Source organism: Tamandua tetradactyla, chromosome 1 (genome assembly GCF_023851605.1).
Source record: "Tamandua tetradactyla isolate mTamTet1 chromosome 1, mTamTet1.pri, whole genome shotgun sequence".
NCBI classification, from domain to species: Eukaryota; Metazoa; Chordata; class Mammalia; order Pilosa; family Myrmecophagidae; genus Tamandua; species Tamandua tetradactyla.
Window position 1 is genome coordinate 45,761,967 of NC_135327.1, and position 20,624 is coordinate 45,782,590.

Consider the following 20,624-nt stretch of genomic DNA (forward strand, 5'->3'; position numbering starts at 1 on the left):
TTCTGTAAGTCTAAACTTAATTTAAAATATTTTTTAGATGAAAAATGTGTATCTTAGAATCAGTTAAAAACATAATTTAGGATTCTGTAAAATGATGTATACAATTGTGTCCAAATGTTCATACATTTGAAAAATTTGCTCATTATTTTTAAAGAAAAACATGGAGCGGTAGAAAGTGGCCTGGACTGGGTATACATTCCCTGAATTCTAGTTTTAATTCTGACCAAATTTATAGGACACATCCTACAATCCTTCAGAATAATCACTCTGACTCTCAGTTTCTTCAATCAGCAAGAAGAGAATTTTGGACTAGGTGGCTTTTACCTAATGTTCTCAGTTTCTATATTAACAACTTGTCAGAATATCTTAAAAAGTGCTACCTATACCTAAAACCACCAAAGTGGCCAAATGATTGATATTTTCTGAAAGCTTGTATATATGCCTATATGCACATTGTCATGCAGGATTTCTCTCTGTATATAATGAATGTAGAATAGGCTGCATCATGGTGAAAACCATGCCTATTCTGTGTTCACTGGGTGTTTAATTTATCCATAGCATATAAAGATGCCAGGTGTTATCAGCATGACAATAAGACAGTAATTTTCAGCAAAAATAGCCCCATTCCAAATCATCCCCTCATAAAAGAATCAAACAGGCAGAGATGTGATGGACGATGGACATATATATATATATATAATTAGTTGTTCACCCTTTCCAAAGCCCCAATTTCTAGCCATCAGACAATCCATGTTAACAGATGAAGAGAAGTCACTATAATGTATGTATGGAGTCACAGAAGACCCCTCCCCCCAAAAAGGGACAGAAAGCCCCACCGTTAAAGTGCTTTTCTACAGTCTTTACAGAATTTTAATCCTAGAAATAATAAGGAAACAAAAGTCTGTTCTTCTCTTGAATTCACTAGCAAAGGGGAGATGATAAAATCTGTGTCATTCATAGTAGGTGGTAAGCTAAGAAGTCATCTTTCTATAAAAGTCATTCTTTGTGAAAAAGATACATCATATGGTGGTTGAATTGCATCATATTAACCCATCATATTAGAAATAAAAATAACAACAACAAAAAGCTCTTGTCATATTGTTTAAAGCACAAATAAGCTATCAAACCTGACCAGGCAAAGGAACACAGCCCAAAACACTAACCTATTAGATTTAATAGAAAGAGATACAGCATAAGCATCCCTTTAAAAGTCTGTAAACAGGATGGTGTGGGAACCTTCTTTGGGACAAAATCTGCCACTTTCTCTCTGATATAACAAAGTGATTAGGGGAGTGGTAGAGTCTATGATGCCCATGTCGAAATGCTGTGGATAACAAAAGGTGACTACTGGATGAGCAAGGAAGAGGAAAGTTTCCCAGCCAAGGGTGTGGTATTGGAGAAGACGCAGAGAGTTATGGCAGATTAGGAAGACTGATTTATAAATTAAAGTGGTTGATTTAAATTCAATCAGGGATTATGTGGAAGGCCTGATTGGGTTCCATAGGGTTGACTCCTAGTCTTCCACTCCCTTCTGGGATCCTCTTGTTCTTTCTTTTGGAAAGGAAATTCTGAAAGGAGGCATACCTTGGGTGGGACCAAGAAAATTTCCCATGAGTAAAAGAATGAGACAGTGTTTTCTAAATCCTTTTCACTGAAGGTGGGACTGCCGGCTGTGTCTAGATGGTCCTAGGCCTGAGGCTACCTCTTGTGGTAAATTAATTATTACAAATGGATTTTCTAAAAGTTGTGTAATTTCAGAGACCAGCCAAGGAATTGGAAGCTCTATCCTCTTTGTGGATTCCCATTTAGTGTGTTAGTTATCCATTCTCCAACCCAATCACAGAGATGTGTAACAGCAGTTGCAAAGAGGATTCCTGCTATTACTTGTTGCTAAACAATACTACTCAACAAAGCCACAATATTGCACAACTCTAAAGGATTTTGTTCACATTGTTTCCTTGGAATGATGACTCTGGAGTTGTACATTGCATTGGTACTGCAATTCAAGGCATTTTATCCCCTTCTATTCTAGGTTATAGTTTTGCTGGGTTTTAGTTTGTTAAATTGCTAATATTTCTGGACTAGGGAAAGAAGGAATTAAGTTGGTGAGAGGGAAGGCTGGGAAGGGAATAAGCAGTTGCTAAAGTGGTGAAAATAATTAAGGAAAACCAGAAGAATTACTGCTAAAAGTTCTCATATACTTCCATCTTTAAAGCTATGAAGATGTTGCGAGCAACTATTTGAATAAATGAAGATCACTTGGTAAACACCTAGCTAAACTGAGACTCAATTCAATGAAGCTTGAAATGAGGGAAAAACAAACATTTTTCAGTGGTTCTTAGCTGTGGTACCCAGACTACCAGCATCAGCAATTTAGGAACTTGTCAGAAATGCAAATTCTCAGGTCCCAGGGAAGACCTACTTAATCTGAAATCTGAGAGTGGTATCCAGCAATCTGTTTTAACAAGCCCTCCAGAGGATTGTGATGCAGGTTCAAATTTGGGAATGACTACTCTTTAGGCTTAGCTTTGAAATTTTAGTATAAATAACCTACTGGACAAAGTTTGAGATTGTTGATTGGGTATAGATTGTACACTGGTTTGGGTACCTAAAGGATAGGATCTGGATATAGGAAACATGTGAGAGGGAGAACCTGGCTAATTAGAAACTTTTCCAGAAGCTCCATGGCAGATGCAGTGCTGAAGAACCTTGGCCTTTTTATGGACCTAAACCTGGGTGGAAATGCCAGGCCTTGTTTTAAAAATGCAGATCTTGGTTTCGAAGTTTAGTCTAGAATCTGTAAGTTCAATCCTTTGTCTTTTTATCCATCCCTGGAAGCAGAACAGGAAGAAGGAATTTGAAAGGGGGGAAAGGGGAAAAAAAATTCCCTTATCTCCTTTTTCCTATTTTGAAAATCTGGACTTCTCTGGAAGCTATCCTGAGCTAATGCCAAGAAATTCCTACTCTTAAAATACATTTCTCATTTACAAATCTTACTGCCGTATTTCTGATACCATGTGCACAAAAAATGCAAAGTTTAAATAATATATATACTTTTGTATACTCACATATCTTCTTGATGTTCTCAAGAGTCTGGAAATACAAACACATCCCCCTATCAGCAACACGTGAACATCTGAGACTAATTCAAACTTTGGATTCAATAAGAGGAACCCAGAAAGATCTCATTTCTGGGTTTGTAAAACTACTTTGTAGAACTCATGTAAAGGCTGGATAAGGTTTGGAAATGTGAGAGGTAGATAAGAGTTTATGTCAGAATATGAACAGAGGAAAGCAAAGGAAAAGTCAATTAAACTGTTTATTGTAATTAATAATTAGATGCATAATTTGATAAAATCACTCACCAATCAAATTTTAAAAATCAAAAGATGGTGATATGAAGTAGTTAATAAATTCAATGGTCCAATGGAAAAGAAAAAGAGAAAAAATTTCCATTTAAATGTAAAACCATCGCCAGAAAACTGCTATACCTGGCGCCATCCCCCAGTGGAGGGATGATAAATCCCTGGCTGCCCTTTGTCTTTCTCCAGCCTGGCGCAGGCATCACTCATCAATGGCTGCACTTCTCTCTGCTGAGCCCAGACTTAGCCTCAGAGCTCTCAATCCTAGCAGCTGGCAGCACAGCCACTATCAGTAGATCAGAGTTATATTGCACAATCTATGATTGCTTGGAACAGGCCTTGGCTGGCAATCCACAGATTTGGTTCTGCTCCCAAGTCTGCCTCTCGTCACTTCACCACAGGAAACCTCTGCTGCACAGTGTCCCAAACTGTACCCATTCTAATTAACACTCACTGTTATAATTTCAGAACAGATCAAAAAGTAATTGTGTGAAATGTATGTTTTCTTTTCATCTCCTTTTCAATATTTCACATACACAAATGCAATTCTAATTTCAACAAAGGGACAAAATCAATGTAAATGAGGCTACTAAGGGAAAAAAAAGTAACAGTTATGAAAATGAATTGATTATGTAAGTGTACCCCAAAGTTTGGCATATACCATTAATGTACAAGAATTGTTTTCAAGAGGTTTATGGGTAATTATCTTAAAGAAAATTCAGTAAAAATTTTGATTATGTTTTTAATAATGTTGAAGTAGAGAAGTAGAAATCAAAGTTCATGACAGATTATTGCTCATGTCAAAGATAAGTAAAACAAATAAAAAATTTTATGTTTAGAGAGAACATATAAAGTAAATAATAGTACAGGCAGCAAAAATCATGGCGGCATGTGACTGGCTGAAGTCAGAGAAACACAGCTATGTAACTGTGTGCAAACACTGCTGCTTTACTGTGCTAGAAGGAGAGCATGTCAAGTATTCACTAACACAGACACTCATAATTCCAACTGTCCCAAGTTAAATGTGAAGTTACCCTTGCTTTACGCAAATATTTTATGACCCAAAAACATCTAACTCATGAGTTTAGCTGAGACTCAAAAGGTGGAAAACCCAGTTCTTTATCTGATCTATAATCTACAATTAATGTGGTTATCCACTTAGTCACAGCTAACTAGTGTCACACCCAATTCACTTTCCCAGACTGTTTTTCAATTAGCACTAATGGTTCAAACTATCAAAAACAACAGCACAAGGTGGCATTGTAATAGCATTGCTTCCAAGAGTATTAATTTGCTCTGACAACTGACAAGTAAAAAAATATCCAGGAAAAAATACATGCCTGTTCTATTTTATCTTTGCCACTTAGAATATGGTCCCTCCCTAAGGGTCTAATTTATTTGACATGTTTAGAGAAACCATTTTATTATCCTATATGTGAATTATATTCTTTTTTTTTCTGTTTTAGAATAATAGCAGGTTTCCGTTTGTCGAGAAGCATTTGTCATACAGTGGTGACATTACATTGCAAGAGATGTCTCCTCAGTGTTTGTCACCACCTGCCGCATTAAATAAGCCTCAACAGTAACCACTGGGTTATAGGGCAAGTAACCACACTTTTTATCCCCTTCTTCTTTAAAAAGTGTACTAATTTGTACAAGTAAAACCTGGCACAGATTTTCAATTTCAGTACTAGGTGAAAACAATGGGAGATAGTCTAAATTAATAAAACTTTACATGAGTTACTCCCAAACAGCTGAAAACTGTATTCAAATTGAATCATAGATTTTTTTTTTTTCCTTTTTAGAAAGGCAGATTTTAAATAACAACAACAACAAAAAATTCTAGGAAATCTACATGAGATCAATTACATCTTGAAATTTCCAGAAATAAGTGGCTGTGTGTCTTTCCACTTCCCTAAGAGACTCTTCTTTCACCCAAGGTGACTTCTGCTCCTCTTCCTCCTCCTTCCTTTGTCCAAAGTTCAAAGTTTGGAGGCCTACTTCAGCCCCAAACTCAGGCCTTTAAGAAAGTATAAGAAAAAGCATGATGCATTGCAATTGGAGCCTTAGAGTTAGACAAGACAAAATAGATGACAAAAAAAATAATGATCGCAAATGGTGCAATTTCCAGGCAGGAGTGGGAGAAGAGGAAGCTTGGTGGGTTGGGTGATGGCACTCACATGCATCAAGTCTTCACACGGTAAAGCTGGGAAAAAGGAAAGTGTACCTTTTACCATGGATATATCAGAAACACACACCTAACATCAGCCACATTGCAATATGAGATAAAACTTATCAGTACGGAGGAAAATGAGGTATGTAGAACTTGATTACTAATCATAATGAGGAGGGAAGGGTAAATCTGAGGGTAATTTTAGTGAATATATATAATTATATATAATATTGCTTCCATTTTACAGATTAGGAAACTGAGGTGCAAAGAGGTTTTATGATGTTCAAGTTCACCCAAATGACTCTAAGTACCAGTTTTTTCACCATTTTACACAATTAATTTTCTTCAAAGATTCAAAGGTAGCTCCAACAAGTGAGACATTCAAATGTACCTTGTACCTTAAGGTATCTTCAAGTACCATTTGATATCCAAAGATGGGCAGGGTTACCATTTAAATTAAAAAGGAGCTACCACACTGTAAAGTAGGACCAAAGGGATCATGAAGAATAGTTTATAAGCTTCCCCATAAAAGGTGTTGAATTTAATTTAGAAAGCTAGTTGTTATACAGCAAGGTCATTATGATGAGATTGTTTTAATACTATTTTTTTTTTTAAATCTGTTTTCCTTAAAGGGGGAAAGAGTTACACTTAAGATATGTAGAACTTCCAGGAAGATGGCTGAATAGAGTAGCTAGAGATTAGCCGTGCCCAACGGAAAAGTTAGAAAAGGACAGGAGGGTGATAGAGGTGGTGATTTGTGAGGGCAGCTGACCTGGGAAAGCCTTCTGCATCATATGGGGCAGCCCTGGTTTCAGAGGCTGAGGAACTGAGAGGAGGAAAGCTGGAGCCTGGCATTGAGGTGTGGAGCCTGTGGGAGTGCACAGTATCTTATGATGTAAAGGCATCATAAGAGACAAAGAAGGACACTATATACTAATTAAAGGGTCAATTCACCAAGAAGATATAACAATCCTAAATGTTTATGCTCCAAATCAAGGAGCTCCAAAGTACATGAGACGGGCATAGGCAAAACTGAAGGGAGTGATAGATGTGTCAACCACTAGCAAGATGGCAAAGAAAAAAGGAAAGAGGATGAAAATGAACAAAATCAGAAATGAGAAGGGGTGTGTTACCATAGACCTGAAGAAATAAAAGAAATCATAAGAGGATATTACGAACAACTGCACATCAACAAACTAGACAACTTAGATGATATGGACAAATTCCTGGAGACACACAAACAAGCTACACTGACTCAGGAAGAAACAGAAGATCTCAGCAAACCAATCACAAGTAAAAAGATTCAATCAGTCATCAAAAATCTTCCTACAAAGAAAAGCCCAGGGCCAGATGGCTTCAGAGGGGAATTGTAACAAATATTCCAAAAACAACTAACACTAATCCTGTTCAAACCTTTCAAAAAAATGAGGAAAAAGTAACTCTACCTAACTGGTTTTATGAAACTAATATCATTTTAATAAAAAAAGCCAGGTAAAGATGCTATAAGAAAGGAAAACTATAGGTCAACCTCCCTAATGAACACAGATGCAAAAATTCTCCATGAAATATTAGCAAATCAAATCCAACAACACATTAAAAGAATTATACACCATGACCCAGTAGGGTTTATACCAGGAATGCAAGGATGGTTCAACACAAGATTTAATTAATGTAATACAGCACATTAACTAATCGAAAGGGAAAAATCACATGATCATCTCGATTGATGTTGAAAAAGCATTTGACAAATTCAGCATCCTTTTCTGATAAAAAACACTCCAAAAGATAGGAATCAAGGGTAACCACCTCAATATGATAAAAGGAATATATGAAAAACTGATACCCAGCATCATACTCAATGGAGAAAAACTGAAAGCTTTCCCCTTAAGTTCAGGAATGAGACAAGGATGCCCACTGTCATCACTATTATTCAACAATATGCTAGAAGTTTTAGCTAGAGTTTCAGGCAGAACAACGAAATAAAAGGTATCCAAATTGGAAAAGAAGAAGTAAACTCTCATTATTTGTAAATGATATGATACTACACTTGAAGATCCTGAGAAATCTACAGCAAAGTTACTTGATCTAATAAATTTAGCAAGGTGGTGGGATATAAAATTAATGTGTAAAAATCAGTAACACTTCTATACACAAGCAATGACCTAGCTGAGGACTCAGTTAAGGAAAAATTTCCATTCAAAATAGCAACTAAAAGAATCAAGTACTTGAAGTACTTAACTTCATGTACTTAACTAGGGATGTAAAGAACTTGTACACAGAAAACTACATAACACTGCTAAAAGAAATCAAAGGAGATCTAAATAGGTGGAAATATATTCCCTGCCCTTGGATAGGAAGGCTAAATATAGTTAAGATGTCAATTCTCCCCAAATTGATCTACAGAGTCAACACAGTATCAATCAAAATTCCATCAACCTACTTTGAAGATTTGGAAAAGCTAATTACCAAATTCATCTGGAATGGAAGGAGACCCAGAGTAACTAAAAGCATCCTAAAAAAGAAGAACAAGGGCAGGCCATGGTGGCTCAGCAGGCAAGAATGTTTGCCTGCCATGCCAGAGGACCCGGGTTCGATTCCCGGCACCTGCCCATGTTAAAAAAAAAAAAAAGAAGAAGAAGAACAAAGTGGGAGGACTGACACTCTCTTATGTTAAAGCCTACTATAAAGCCACAGTGTTCAGAACATAATGGTACTGGTACAAAGATATTGACCAATGGAATCAAATTGAGAGTGCAGAAATAAACCACCAAATCTATGGTCAACTGCTTTTTGACAAGGCTTTTATATCCTCTGAATTGGGTGACAATAGTCTTTTCTATAATTGGACATGGAAGAGCTGGATATCAATAGCCAAGAGAATGAAAGAGGACCCCTATCTCATACTCTACAGAAAAATTAACTCAAAATGTATCAAGCACCTGAATATAAGAACTAGCACCATAAAGCTTCTAGAAGAAAATGTAGGGAAACATCTTCAAAACCTGGTAAATAGGAGGTAGCTTCCTTATGCCCAAAGCACAAGTAACAAAAGGAAAAATAGATAAATGGGAACTCAATTCAAATGCTTCTGCACTGCAAAAGACTGTCAAAAAGGTGAAGAGGCAGCCAACACTCTGGGAGAAAATATTTGGAAATCACGTATCAGACAAAAGTTTGATTTCCTGTATGTACAAAGAAATCATACAATTCAACAACAAAAGAACAAAGAACCTAATTCTAAATTGGGCTAAAGTTATGAATAGGCATTTTTTCTGAACAGCAAATACAGATGCTCAAAAGCACATGAAGAAATACTCATTTTCATTAGCTATAAGGGAAATGCAGATCAAGACTACAGTGAGATACCACCTCACACCTATAAGAATGGCTGGTTTTAAACAAACAGGAAACTATAAATGATGCAGAGGATGTGGAGAACCTGAGACTCTTATGCACTGCTGGTGGGAATGTATAATGGTGCAGTCACTATGGAAGATTGTTTTGAGGTTTCTTAGGAAATTAATTATTGAGTTGCCCTATGACCCAGCAATAGCACTAGTTGGTATATACCCAGAAGAACTGGTATTTGCATACCAATGTTCATAGCAGCATTATTCACAATTGTCAAAAGATGTAAACAAACTAATTTCCCTCAACAGAAGAGTGGATCAACAAATGTGGTATATACATATGATGGAATATTATGCAGCACTAAAACAAAATGATGTCCTGAAGCACATGACAACATGGATGAGCTTTGAGGACTTAATGCTGAGTGAAATTAGCCAGACACAAAAGGGTAGATACTGTATGATTCCACTTTTATGACCAGCATAAAGGTATAATCAGAGGCTTATAATACAGAATATAGAGGAATTAGAGATACATAGAAGCTGGAGATGGGTGAACCGTAAGCTAGTGAGGTTGAACTCCAATGTAAGGGAACAGATGGGTGTGATGGTGGTTCTCTAGCAGGTCTATAAGTAATATTACCATATTGAAGGTGAACAAGATTGAAAGGGGTTGTATAGGCCTACATGTCCCACTGATTAAGACCAGAAATATGAATTATTTCTTGTAAGAATTATTCCAAAGATATGATTCTTGTACAAAGAGTGTTTAAGTCTGGGGTACAGGGGAAAAACTGCTATTGCTTGCTATGAGCTATGTTCAAAAGGAAACCATCAGCACTACCACAGCAACAGCAGAGATAAATAATGGGGTGAGGAACAAGATTTAAGAGGAGGTTTAGATTTCCTATTTGGCAAGGATGTGTTTATTGCTTTTCTTTCTGTTGGGAAAAATAAAGTTATCTAAAATGGAGAATGTTGATGGACTGTGGACTTTGGGCCTTCTACATGATGCCCGATGAATGCAGGTGGTTGAAGGATGCACTAATGGAGAAGTAGATTGGCAAACAATGGTGTATACTTATGAACAAAGGTGGTGCTACTACAAAAAGGAACAAAGTTGTGATGCATGCAATGATGACAATGAATATGTGGGACATTTGGTGAGACAAAATAAACCAAAAACAAAAGAACAAGAATGGTATGGCCACCTTTAGAAAATGCTTATAAGAAAACAGGGGGCCTAGATTGTAAGCTTTTAGAGCAGACATATTAAGTCTGGAGCAGTGATTATTATTTCTGGATTTTCCAGAGGCTGTTTTAAATATATAACCTGATATTTAGAGATAAGAATGAAGCCAAACCGGTTGGGGTTAAAGTAATTCAGAACATAGGATTAAGGAAGACATTGTGTATATTTTAGAACCACATATACTTTTTGAGACCAATGGAAGAAAAGTTTATTTGGTCTGGAACTGAAATTTTCTGTAGTACATAATGTAATTCAACCTACCTGTATAGCTTATTTGAACAACTGAAACATAGGGATCACAGAATAAGAAAGAGGCTCTTTAGTCCTGTATAGATTATTGTAATGCCTGGATACATCCTAGAGTATATTAAGCAGATAATCAAAAAGTACTGGCAAAGTTTTCTGAGGGATGGGAGAAAGAATATGGAGCTATTAAACCTTACCATCAGGGAATCCTCTGATACTATGTCAAATTTTAAGTACACCCAAACTAATAGGCCATGCCCTTGATCATGAGGCTTACTCTTGTGAAGATTATGTTGGTAGCAGAGATGCTTAGACTACCTATAGGCATGCCTAAAAGTTACATCTGGAGGACCTCTTTTGTTGCTCAGATGTGGCCTCAGTCTTCTAAGCCCAACTCTGCAAGTGAAATCATTGCCCTCCTACTACATGGGACATGACATCCAGGGGTGAAAGTCTCCCTGGCAATGTGGACTGTCAGAGATGAATCCAGACCTGGTACCATGGGATCAACAATTCCATCCTGACCAAATGGGGGAAAAGAAATGTAATTAATAAAGTATCAGTGGCAGAGAGGATTCAAATAGAACTGAGAGGCTACTCTGGAGGTTGCTCTTACACAAGCTTCAGACAGACCTTGCTACCTATCATAACCTGCCAACCCTCAACCAGAACCATTCCGGCCAATCCTAAAGAACACCTAGGGCAATATATAAGATTCCACAAGGGTTCCATGCACTACAGTAACTTTCCAGAAACCTTCAACCTCCAGATGGGTGCCTGGTCCAGATAAGTTCTGAAACCTAGCCCAGCCTCTCCAGAATATCAGATAATTCCATCTCCCTACCCTTAAATATTAGTGACAAACTCTTCCAATATGAAAAATTTATAATTGCCACAGTTTGGACATCCCTAAACTGAGGGGTGGGAAGATCAAAGTTAATGGTGGAGTTATACAGAAAAGATAGGATTTAATATATGAATATGAATGCTGAATGATTAAATTGATACCTCTTTTAGTCCCCAGTATTTTAGAGCAGCTAGAAGTAAAAACCTAAAATTGTGAAACTGTAATCCATGTCAAACTTTGAAATATGTTCTATAACTAATTGTGGTGCTGTGCTTCAAAATTTATAGGTTTTTTTTTGTTTTTTTGTTTTTCTGTTTCATCAATTTTATTGGCCATATATCTGAATTCATTATATAAATCTTTAAAAATAACTACTTATTACAAGAATAGCTTACAATTCAGCTCTGATTACACAAATACTTGACACAGGAAACCATTTTTACAAATACATGTTTTTTTATAAGAATAATTTAATAAAGAAAATAAGTCTATATATCTTACAACAAATTTTACATAATTTTTTCCCATTCAGTCAGCCATCATTTCAGGTTTATATTACAGTGTATCTATCACATCCAATAAACCAAATTACAACCTGTTGCTTCTAATTTTTTGCTACTATTGAGATTTACACTGTTAACGAGTTTGTTTTTAAGTTTCCTATTCTAATTTTACCAATCTGAAAGAATTCACACATTCAGACAAGGAGATGTCCTTTAAATAACATTTCTTTTGAAATATAGCTGTTATCAGGTTAATCATTGTGTTTGGTGAATGATCTTTTTTACTTCTTACCTGTGCTAGACCAGTTGGTAGTTTCATCCCCATCATATTAAGCAGAAAGAGCAAAGTCTTTGCATTCTTAATAGTTTCTAAACTGCAAAAATACAATGCTAGAAACAAGAGTTAACTAGAAATGTTAAGAAAGCTAGAACATTTCCTATTGATCAGAGCAGGGAACATTTTTAAATTCAAGGTCTCAGACAAGTTGAAGAAACATAAAAGAAATAAAGTATAAGGATATGGCAGTAGTTTTACAAAACACTGAAAAAACGTTATTTGCTTAGGTCAGTGGTTTATCATTTTCAAAATGCCAGAGGATCCAGAATCTTAGACTCTTATGGTCAGCTAAACTCAACACTTGACAATCTTAGGCTGTGGCTTTGAAAGACCCTTATAAATATCCACTTGCCCAGTGCAAGCAATCCTTTAGGCCAGTGGCCTTCCAGAATACTGACCACATATACCTGAAGAGATGTAACAAGAGGAGACATTTGGATTCATTCCATTCCTTCCATTCATGAAAAGTGTGTCCACTTGGCCAAACTTGTCTTGCTTTTCAGGCAGCATGAGTTAAAACCAAGAGACTAGTAGTATTCTACAATCAAATTCAAGTTCCTGAGGACTTGGCTCCAATTATTCAATATTCCTAAAATGATCCTTTAATCAGATCCCTGTCCAATAAGAGTGTTAGCAGTACATAAAGGATTACCATGTGTCCCATTCCTCTTTTCTTTTATTTCTCTTGATTTCTGTTTCTCACCCCAGTGTAACAAGTTGCTACAGGTTTTTACCAAAATATTGCAGCAATAAATTATTCTGCATTACCAAAAGTGTTCACATTTTAATGGGTCACGTTTGCATATAACTCACCAGAAAACCAAATAGCATCTACTGCAGTGATTTTGCAAATTCACCATAGTCAATGTATCCATCATTGTTTTTATCATCATCTCTCAAAACACTGTCTATTAAGTTAATCAGTTCATCTTCATTCATTGGTGGTGCTTGTTCACTCCCTTCCTCCTTATGGACATGAGTGATGGCTGTGGAGAGTTCTAAGCCGTCAAGCAAATTATTGCCATCATAATCGTGCATTTTGAAATAATGGAGCGGCAGTTCTTGTGGGGACATCTCTGCCTCTGGTTTGTTGATGACACCTTCTAGATGCTCCATGATATGCTCATGGTCATGAACCGTGTTCTTATCCAGGCCTGCGCTGCCAGGATGTGAAAAGCTGGCCCCAGGCTCCTCAGCCCTGGCACCCAGGGCACAAAAGGCCCAAAGCAGGCGACACAGGAAAGGGATTCTGAACAGCTGCAGACATCTCATGGTCATCGGCATCTTCGCGATCCTCACAGCCAAATGCCTTTTCCAGACGCGAAGCCCTCCAGGTTGAGCTTTGCCAGCACCCGTCCTCAAACGCTCTTTCTCGCTGCCCTGCTCCCCACCCCACCCCACCCCACACTAGCTTTTTTTGTATATATGTTATTTTTCACAAATAAAGAAAGAAAACAAAAGCTATAGATTTAACAAATGAGTATGACTGCTGGATCGTTGTGATATTTCTTCTAGTCGCCAGTGTTTTGGAGAAGCTAGAAGGAAAGACCTAAAATTGTGGAACTGTAACCCATACCAAACTACTCTGAAACCTGTTCTATAACTAATTGTTGTGGTATGCTTTGGAATTTATTGCTTTTTTTGTATATATGTTATTTTTCACAATTAAAAAAATACAAAAAAGCAAGTGGGTCACACACACAAAAATGTGTATGACTGCTGAATCATTATACTGATATGTTGTTTAGCCTCTAATGTCTTGGAGTAGTTATAAAGAAAAACCTAAAATTGTAGAACTATAACCCATACCAAACTCTGAAATCTGTTCTATAACTCCTTGTTACAATGTACTTTGAAATATATTGCTTTTTTGTATATATGTTATATTTCACAACAAAAAAAATCTTAAAAAAAAAAAAAGATATCTAACAACACAGAAAAAAATCCCAATTACTCCATTGGAACGCCAGGATTTAAAAATTTGTATGTCTTCTCCTCTAAGAGTTAGAAACTAAATGGCTTGACTATCAAATAAAAGAAACACTGGTGTTACACATTCTAAATGGACATTCCTTCTTTGCATAAATACTAAGATAAGGGCTCTTTCTACCAGTTTTCCACCGTAGTCCTGAATACATATTCAGGAAGGCAATTAATTATGTTTATGGATTGGCTAACAAGAGAGTTCAGTGAACTAACATCAAATACTTTTCTAGTCTTGTAATTTGCAATTTGGAAAACCAGAAGTAATGATTGTTCCTTTAGAAATCAAAGGAAGATGCTGGTCTCAGAACTCCCTATGTTCTAGCCTTTAGAACTGTACATCAGATGTGGCAGAGTACTACTTTCTCCCCTTAGATCTTGATTTAAGAATGGATGCAGCTCACTCTTTAAGTGTATAAATTTATGTAAGACAGGAACATTTTACACTTTATAAAAAGGTAAAAGCTTTTCTCAAAATGGCCAATGAACCCAATAAATTCTTGACTCAGAGGTCCAATTTATCTGCATGTCATCATCTCATTCAAAATTAAACTGGCCAAGCCTTCATTTTTGGTCTTTTATTTGTTAGATTTCAATAAAGAATCTTGCTGCAATTTATTAAAATTTTGCCACATCTTATCTTGTGTTTTGTCCTCCCCTTGCAAATGGCATATTCAATTTCTCTGTTTTCTTGAAAAAAGTAGTGATTTTTTTTTGCTCTATTCTTTTCTCTTACCAGTCTCTATTTATGTTTAAAGAAACCAAAAAAAAAGCTGTCTAAAAAGAGACAGAGGGAAAGAGTCCTCTGTCTTAAAGAAATATGCAACAAGTATACCTTCCCTTATTACTCCATTATTATAATTCTTACTTTTAGCAGAAAGTGACAAGTCTTTAAGAAAGATAGTTTAAGATACTGAATCTCACACTTTTTTCTTGTAGAGAGCTATAATAAAAATTCCTCTTAGGTGAAAAGCTTAACATAAAAATTAACATATACATATTAATAAATATTTTACTGATAAAATATGGTATAAAAGATCTAGAAACTACTATGAAATTCAGCTAATAGAGATGAAACTACTATGAAATTCAGCTAATAGAGATTATACCAATAAACAAGGAAATTTTTCAATCAGTACTAACTTTATGAGTTACTAATGAAATATATGGGTTGCTTTTGAAGGAAGACAGTCGTAGGATTAGCTATTTAAATATTAAGTTGTTTTGTGCATAAGGTCAGCTTAGGAAAAGAGAGCATTCAGAAAACATAACCATAGCCCAAAAATTCAATGTAAAATAAACCGAAAATTTTACAATAGTCAAGGCCTCTTTCTGAGCACAGATTTTAGCACTTCAAATATACCAGAACACAATTTTAATAACAGATATAAACTGCATTTCCTTTGAACTACTGGATGGCAACATTATACCCACATTCTTTATACTTGGTCAGGAACTCCAACTCTTGTAATCAAACAAAATCAAGCTGATGTTAGATATGCTCAGCAAGTGGTGGGAATTAAAAGGCAGAATCTCCATTTTTCTTTGTATTTTACAAAAACATGCAAATTCCATGCACAATTAGTTGAAATTGGCACTGGAATCTGATAGCTTGATGACAGAGCAAAATCAATTTAAAAAAAGAAAAATAATAATTTGTGAAAGTCATGCCCCCTGGTAGCTACAAATGCAGGGGAGGACAGGACGCTGTGGGAAAGGCGTCCAAGATCATGAATGCATTTCTAAGCAAACCTTATTTCTCCACTTCAGCTATTTTCTTTTTAAGTTATGAAATGGACCTTTAAAAAAGGTATGGAGAAGCCAGTTCTGAAGGAAAGGGAGGAAGCTTTATCTTCTGGCATGGAAAATCCAGAGGAAAGATGGAGGAAGATAAGAGCTACTGAGTGATGGAAACAGGGAAGTAGGAGAAATCAAATGTCAAATGGCTTCCTTCCTTTCAGGAAAACCAAATAGGTTATCTTTTAATCACAGAAGACTGTCACAGTTTTCTGAACTTGAGAAACATAGAAATGGTTTGAAATAGCCATGATAGAGAAACGAATTGATCAGGTTACTATACAGTCCCGGGGGTAAGCATGGAACCCAGGGCACTATTATCTAGAAGTCCCTATGCACTAAGCAATTATCTCCTTCTGAACCAGTGAACCTAAGAAAAACATGTCTGCCGAATTAATATCCTCTTTGGTCTTGCCAACCCCTGTGGTTAAACCTTGCCAAGTCCCATAACATCTTAGATTCAGTTGTTCTTTCTGAATCATGGGATCTGGATTCAGTACTTTCCTTAGGCCTAGGCATGGCTGTTTACTATGTCCCACAATACAAGAAATTGGTGGAAGAATCATCTCCCCTGGACCAGAGTGGTACAAGGTAGACTATCATGAACAGCCAGTGTCTGCAGACAATTTGAATCTAGAAACCCAAGAGTGGGCCACTCTAGTAGCCTAGAATTACAGAACTCATGTCTCAGGAGACTTCTACCCTAGTAAGTCCCTTGATTCTTAATCTCCCTTGACCCCAGTTTTCAGGAATTAGATTTTACAGAGTCATAGAAAGAAGGAGCCAGTCCATCTCTACCAAGGAAACAATTTAGGTGAATGTAGATGACTCCACAGATGCAAAAGATGGGACAATGAGTGTAGCTAAATGGCATGAAGGAACAAATGATATGAGCCTTCTGGAGATAAAGGTTCAGGAACTTTCCTACAGAAAAGAAACCACTCAGGAGTTCCTTTTGACTTCTGAAGAGACAAAGTTGCTCCCTCATTAAAACTGGCAGATCAATCAAATGAGGATTCCAAGATTCCTGTGGAAAAACCTGCCTATCATGGCCCTGTAGGCACCTTAAACTCTGAATTTGTCCACAGGATCTTAATGTGTGTTTCTGATGTATGGGTGGCCATCCCAAGTGGAATCTTTTGATATTTACCTCCAAGAGTATCTACTAGAACTAATGTTCATTGAGCAGCCCTCTATTTTCCAAACCCTGTGCTAAGAGCTTTGTGTTCTGTATCTTGTTAATCCTAATGAGATTCAATAAAGAACCTGAATCTGAGATTGGTGAAATAATTTGCACAAATGTCAATCGTTTCAAGTTTGAAAAATCTTGGAATATGGACATTTCCCACTGTTGCTATAATAATGATTATGAAGATGCCTTCTAAATAGAAAATACCAGAGTAAATGTTAATAACCCTTGCAATAATTTTCTAGAAATAAAGACTCAAAGGATATAAAAGCAGTACAAAGCATTATAGTATGGTAGACAAGTATTGTATTTATTCTTACAGGCACTTGTGTTGCAATCACAACTCTACTATGTACTGATTCTGACCTTCATCAAGTCATTTGACTTTTCTGAACTTTAGTTAGACAAGAGTAGAGTAGAAATAATTATAAGCTCACGGCAGGGTTTTTTGGAAGCTTACATATACTGTGTGTTAAGTACTGGGCACACAATACGCCCTCTCAACAAATGATACCTTCTATAGCAGTCTCTTGCCCAAGTGTAAAATCAATATATAAATATATTGAAGCATAATGCTTGCCACATAGTAGGCACTCAAATATACATGGAGAAAAAAATACTAATGAATAAATGAGTGAGCCAGTCATATTTGTTACCATGGGTAAGAGGATATTTTCAGAAAGGACCCTACTCAACCAGACAATTAGACTGCCCAACCATCAGCATTACTTTTTACTTGCTGTTAGCCTGATACTTCAATTGAAACAAGTAGGGACCTAAAATCATATTATAAACTATTTCAGAAAATCCATCAAATCCACTTAAACTGTGACTTTTTTTTATGCTCTAGTCAAAATATAAATTTTGTAACAAATAAACATTTTTTGTTTTAGTCTCACACATAAGGTGACATTTTAAAATATTAATTACCATCTATTTTCAGCACCCTGCAATAATGACATTCTTTCGTTCTTCCTCATGCAGAAACATTTTTAAAAATTGTACATTGTACATTTCACTATTATTATACACTCTAGGCATTCCTAGATTATACCATCTCGATCTTTAACATCTATCTTTCTTTCTGATTTCATTTATGTCCCCAGCCCTCCTCCCTCTATCATTCTCACATGCAACTTCATTCAGTGTTTTAACATAATTATATTACAGTTAGGTAGTATTGTGCTGTCCATTTCTGAGTTTTTGTATCCAGTCCTGTTGCACAGTCTGTATCTATAAGTCACATTTGAACATTCACAGGAAACTCAATAATAATAAAACCCTGGCTTTGATAGGGAAGGTAAGAAATTCTTCAATAAAGGGTGTTTTGCAGTAGCTAAAGCAACACCCTTTTTTAAAAGGTGGATTTTTTCCACTAAATTGTAATGTATCATTCCCATTCTGAACTTCAATTAGAGTTAAACATTTCCAACAAAATTGCAATATTCACTTACTCAAAAAGAATAGTCTTGGGTTTGAATGCCTTTTTCAGTAGTTCTCAAAGTGTGGTCCCAGGGACAGCTGCCTCCATATTACCTGAGAACTCATTACAAATGCAAATTATTGGGTTCCTCTCAACTCACTGAATCAGAACTCTGCAGGAGGGGCTCAGTGATTTGCAGTTTAATAAGCCCTCCCGGTGATTCTGTTGCACACTCAAATTTGAGCACAACTTCCTTAAGCACAAATGCCTTAGCACAATACATTTTTTACTAGTAATTACTAGTTGTTACACACTGATTCTGAATCAAGCACAGTTTAGACCTTTTACTTGAATTATCACATCCGATTCTTACTACAGCCTTGTGAGGTAGGTACTGTAAATTACCCTCATTTATTGAAGGGGAACTGAGGCCCAGGGAGTCTGCAGTGCTTACCCAAGGGCACACAGCCAATCAATAATAGAGCCAGAAATGTAATCCATGCTGGCTTTCCAAATGTTCCTAAGCATTTCACTTTACTCTGACTCTATAACTAAGCAGATACATCACTGTAGAACAAAATGCATTTTAAAAGAGGCATATTAGAAAAAAACAGATAAATTAGACTTCATCAAAATTAAAGTTTTTATGTATCAAAGAACATTATCAAGAAAGTGAAAAAACTATCCACAGAATGGGAGAAAATAGGTGCAATCATATATTTGATAAGGGTTTAATATTCAGAATATATAAAGTACTCCTACAACTCAGCAACAAAAAGAAAAACAACTTAATTTAAAAATGAGCATAGGACTGGCAGACATTTTTCCAAAGAAGATATACAAATGCCCAATAAGCATAGAAAAAGATGCTCAACATCACAACATTTACATTAGGGAAACACAAATCAAAACCACAATGAGATACCACATCATACCATGATGGAGGATAGCTATTATGTAAAAAAGGAAACAATAACAACAACAACAGAAAAAAAAACAGAAAATGACAAGTGTTAGCAAGAATGCAGAATAACTAAAACCCCTGTGCTTTTTTTTCTTTGCCTCTGGGAATGCAAAATGGTATAGCCATTTTGAAAAAATAGCCTGGCAGTTCTTCAAAAAGTTAACTGCAGTGTTATCATATGACCCCAGCAATCCCTCTCCTGGGTTTACACTCAAGAGAAATAAAAGTATATGTCAATGCAAAAATGTAGGCTTTTTTTTTTTTTTGCATGGGCAGGCACTGGGAATCAAATCCAGGTCTCCAGCATGGCAGGCAAGAGCTCTGCCTGCTAACCCACCGTGGCCCACCCTATAGGCATTTTTATATCAAGAAAATAATACCTCTAAGTGTTTGCCAGGTGTTTGTGAGGGGAAGATATGACCAAAACAGGATAGCATGAGGAAGTTCTTTGGGATGCTGGAACTTTTCTTTATTCTGATTGTTGTGATGGTTACACAAATCTATGTGCATGTTAAAATTCATAGAACTGTACACCAAAGAGATCAATTTACGATATGATAAAATTATTGAATGATAACTTAAAATAACTATAAAAAGGAATTTATCTTCTTGTATCAAAAGTAGGTTTCATCAGTGCAACTTAAATTACTGGAATATATACTCTCTGAGAGATATAGAGCTTCAAATGAATAATACTGTAACCTAGAAATCAGGATTTAAGGGATGATTTTGATTACTTAATTGTATTCTTTTTTGCTTTCTGGGATATTGTATTAGAGGGGAATACCTGAAATCCCTAAATTGTAATCCAGCTGCCCTGATATCCGAAATGTTTGTAAAAGTCATTATCTTGCGCCTTTGTGACTGTAAGAGCTGTTACCCCCTTTATCTGGTCATTTTCTCATAGGGGAAAGGCCCTAATGCTACTGAAGAATTTGAAGTCAGTCATTAACTAGCTTCAGCCCTAGACGTCTGTAAATCATATCAGCCTGAGTCTGCTATTAGAAGATAACTTGTCTCCCTTCCTTTTGGTTTACACCTTTAGTACTTTTAGTACTCCCTTCCTTTCAGTTTACGTTCTCCTATTGAAATGATAATGTTAATACTGTCTCTGTTTCTGCTTTGAACTTGCTATTCAAAATGACCTCATCTCCCCTTGCTAAAATTGTTAAAAACCGTGAACCCCCTAGACTCAGGG

The 20,624-nt window shown here is 36.2% G+C and overlaps 1 protein-coding gene and 1 pseudogene across 3 annotated transcripts in view; both read right to left on the reverse strand.

The window, feature by feature from the left end:
• The window catches only part of MACROD2 (mono-ADP ribosylhydrolase 2), a 2,249,967-nt gene that overhangs the window by 1,149,717 nt on the left and 1,079,626 nt on the right, over positions 1-20,624 (reverse strand). The window lies entirely within an intron of this gene.
• Positions 12,174-13,373, reverse strand: LOC143684250 (multiple coagulation factor deficiency protein 2 homolog pseudogene; annotated as a pseudogene).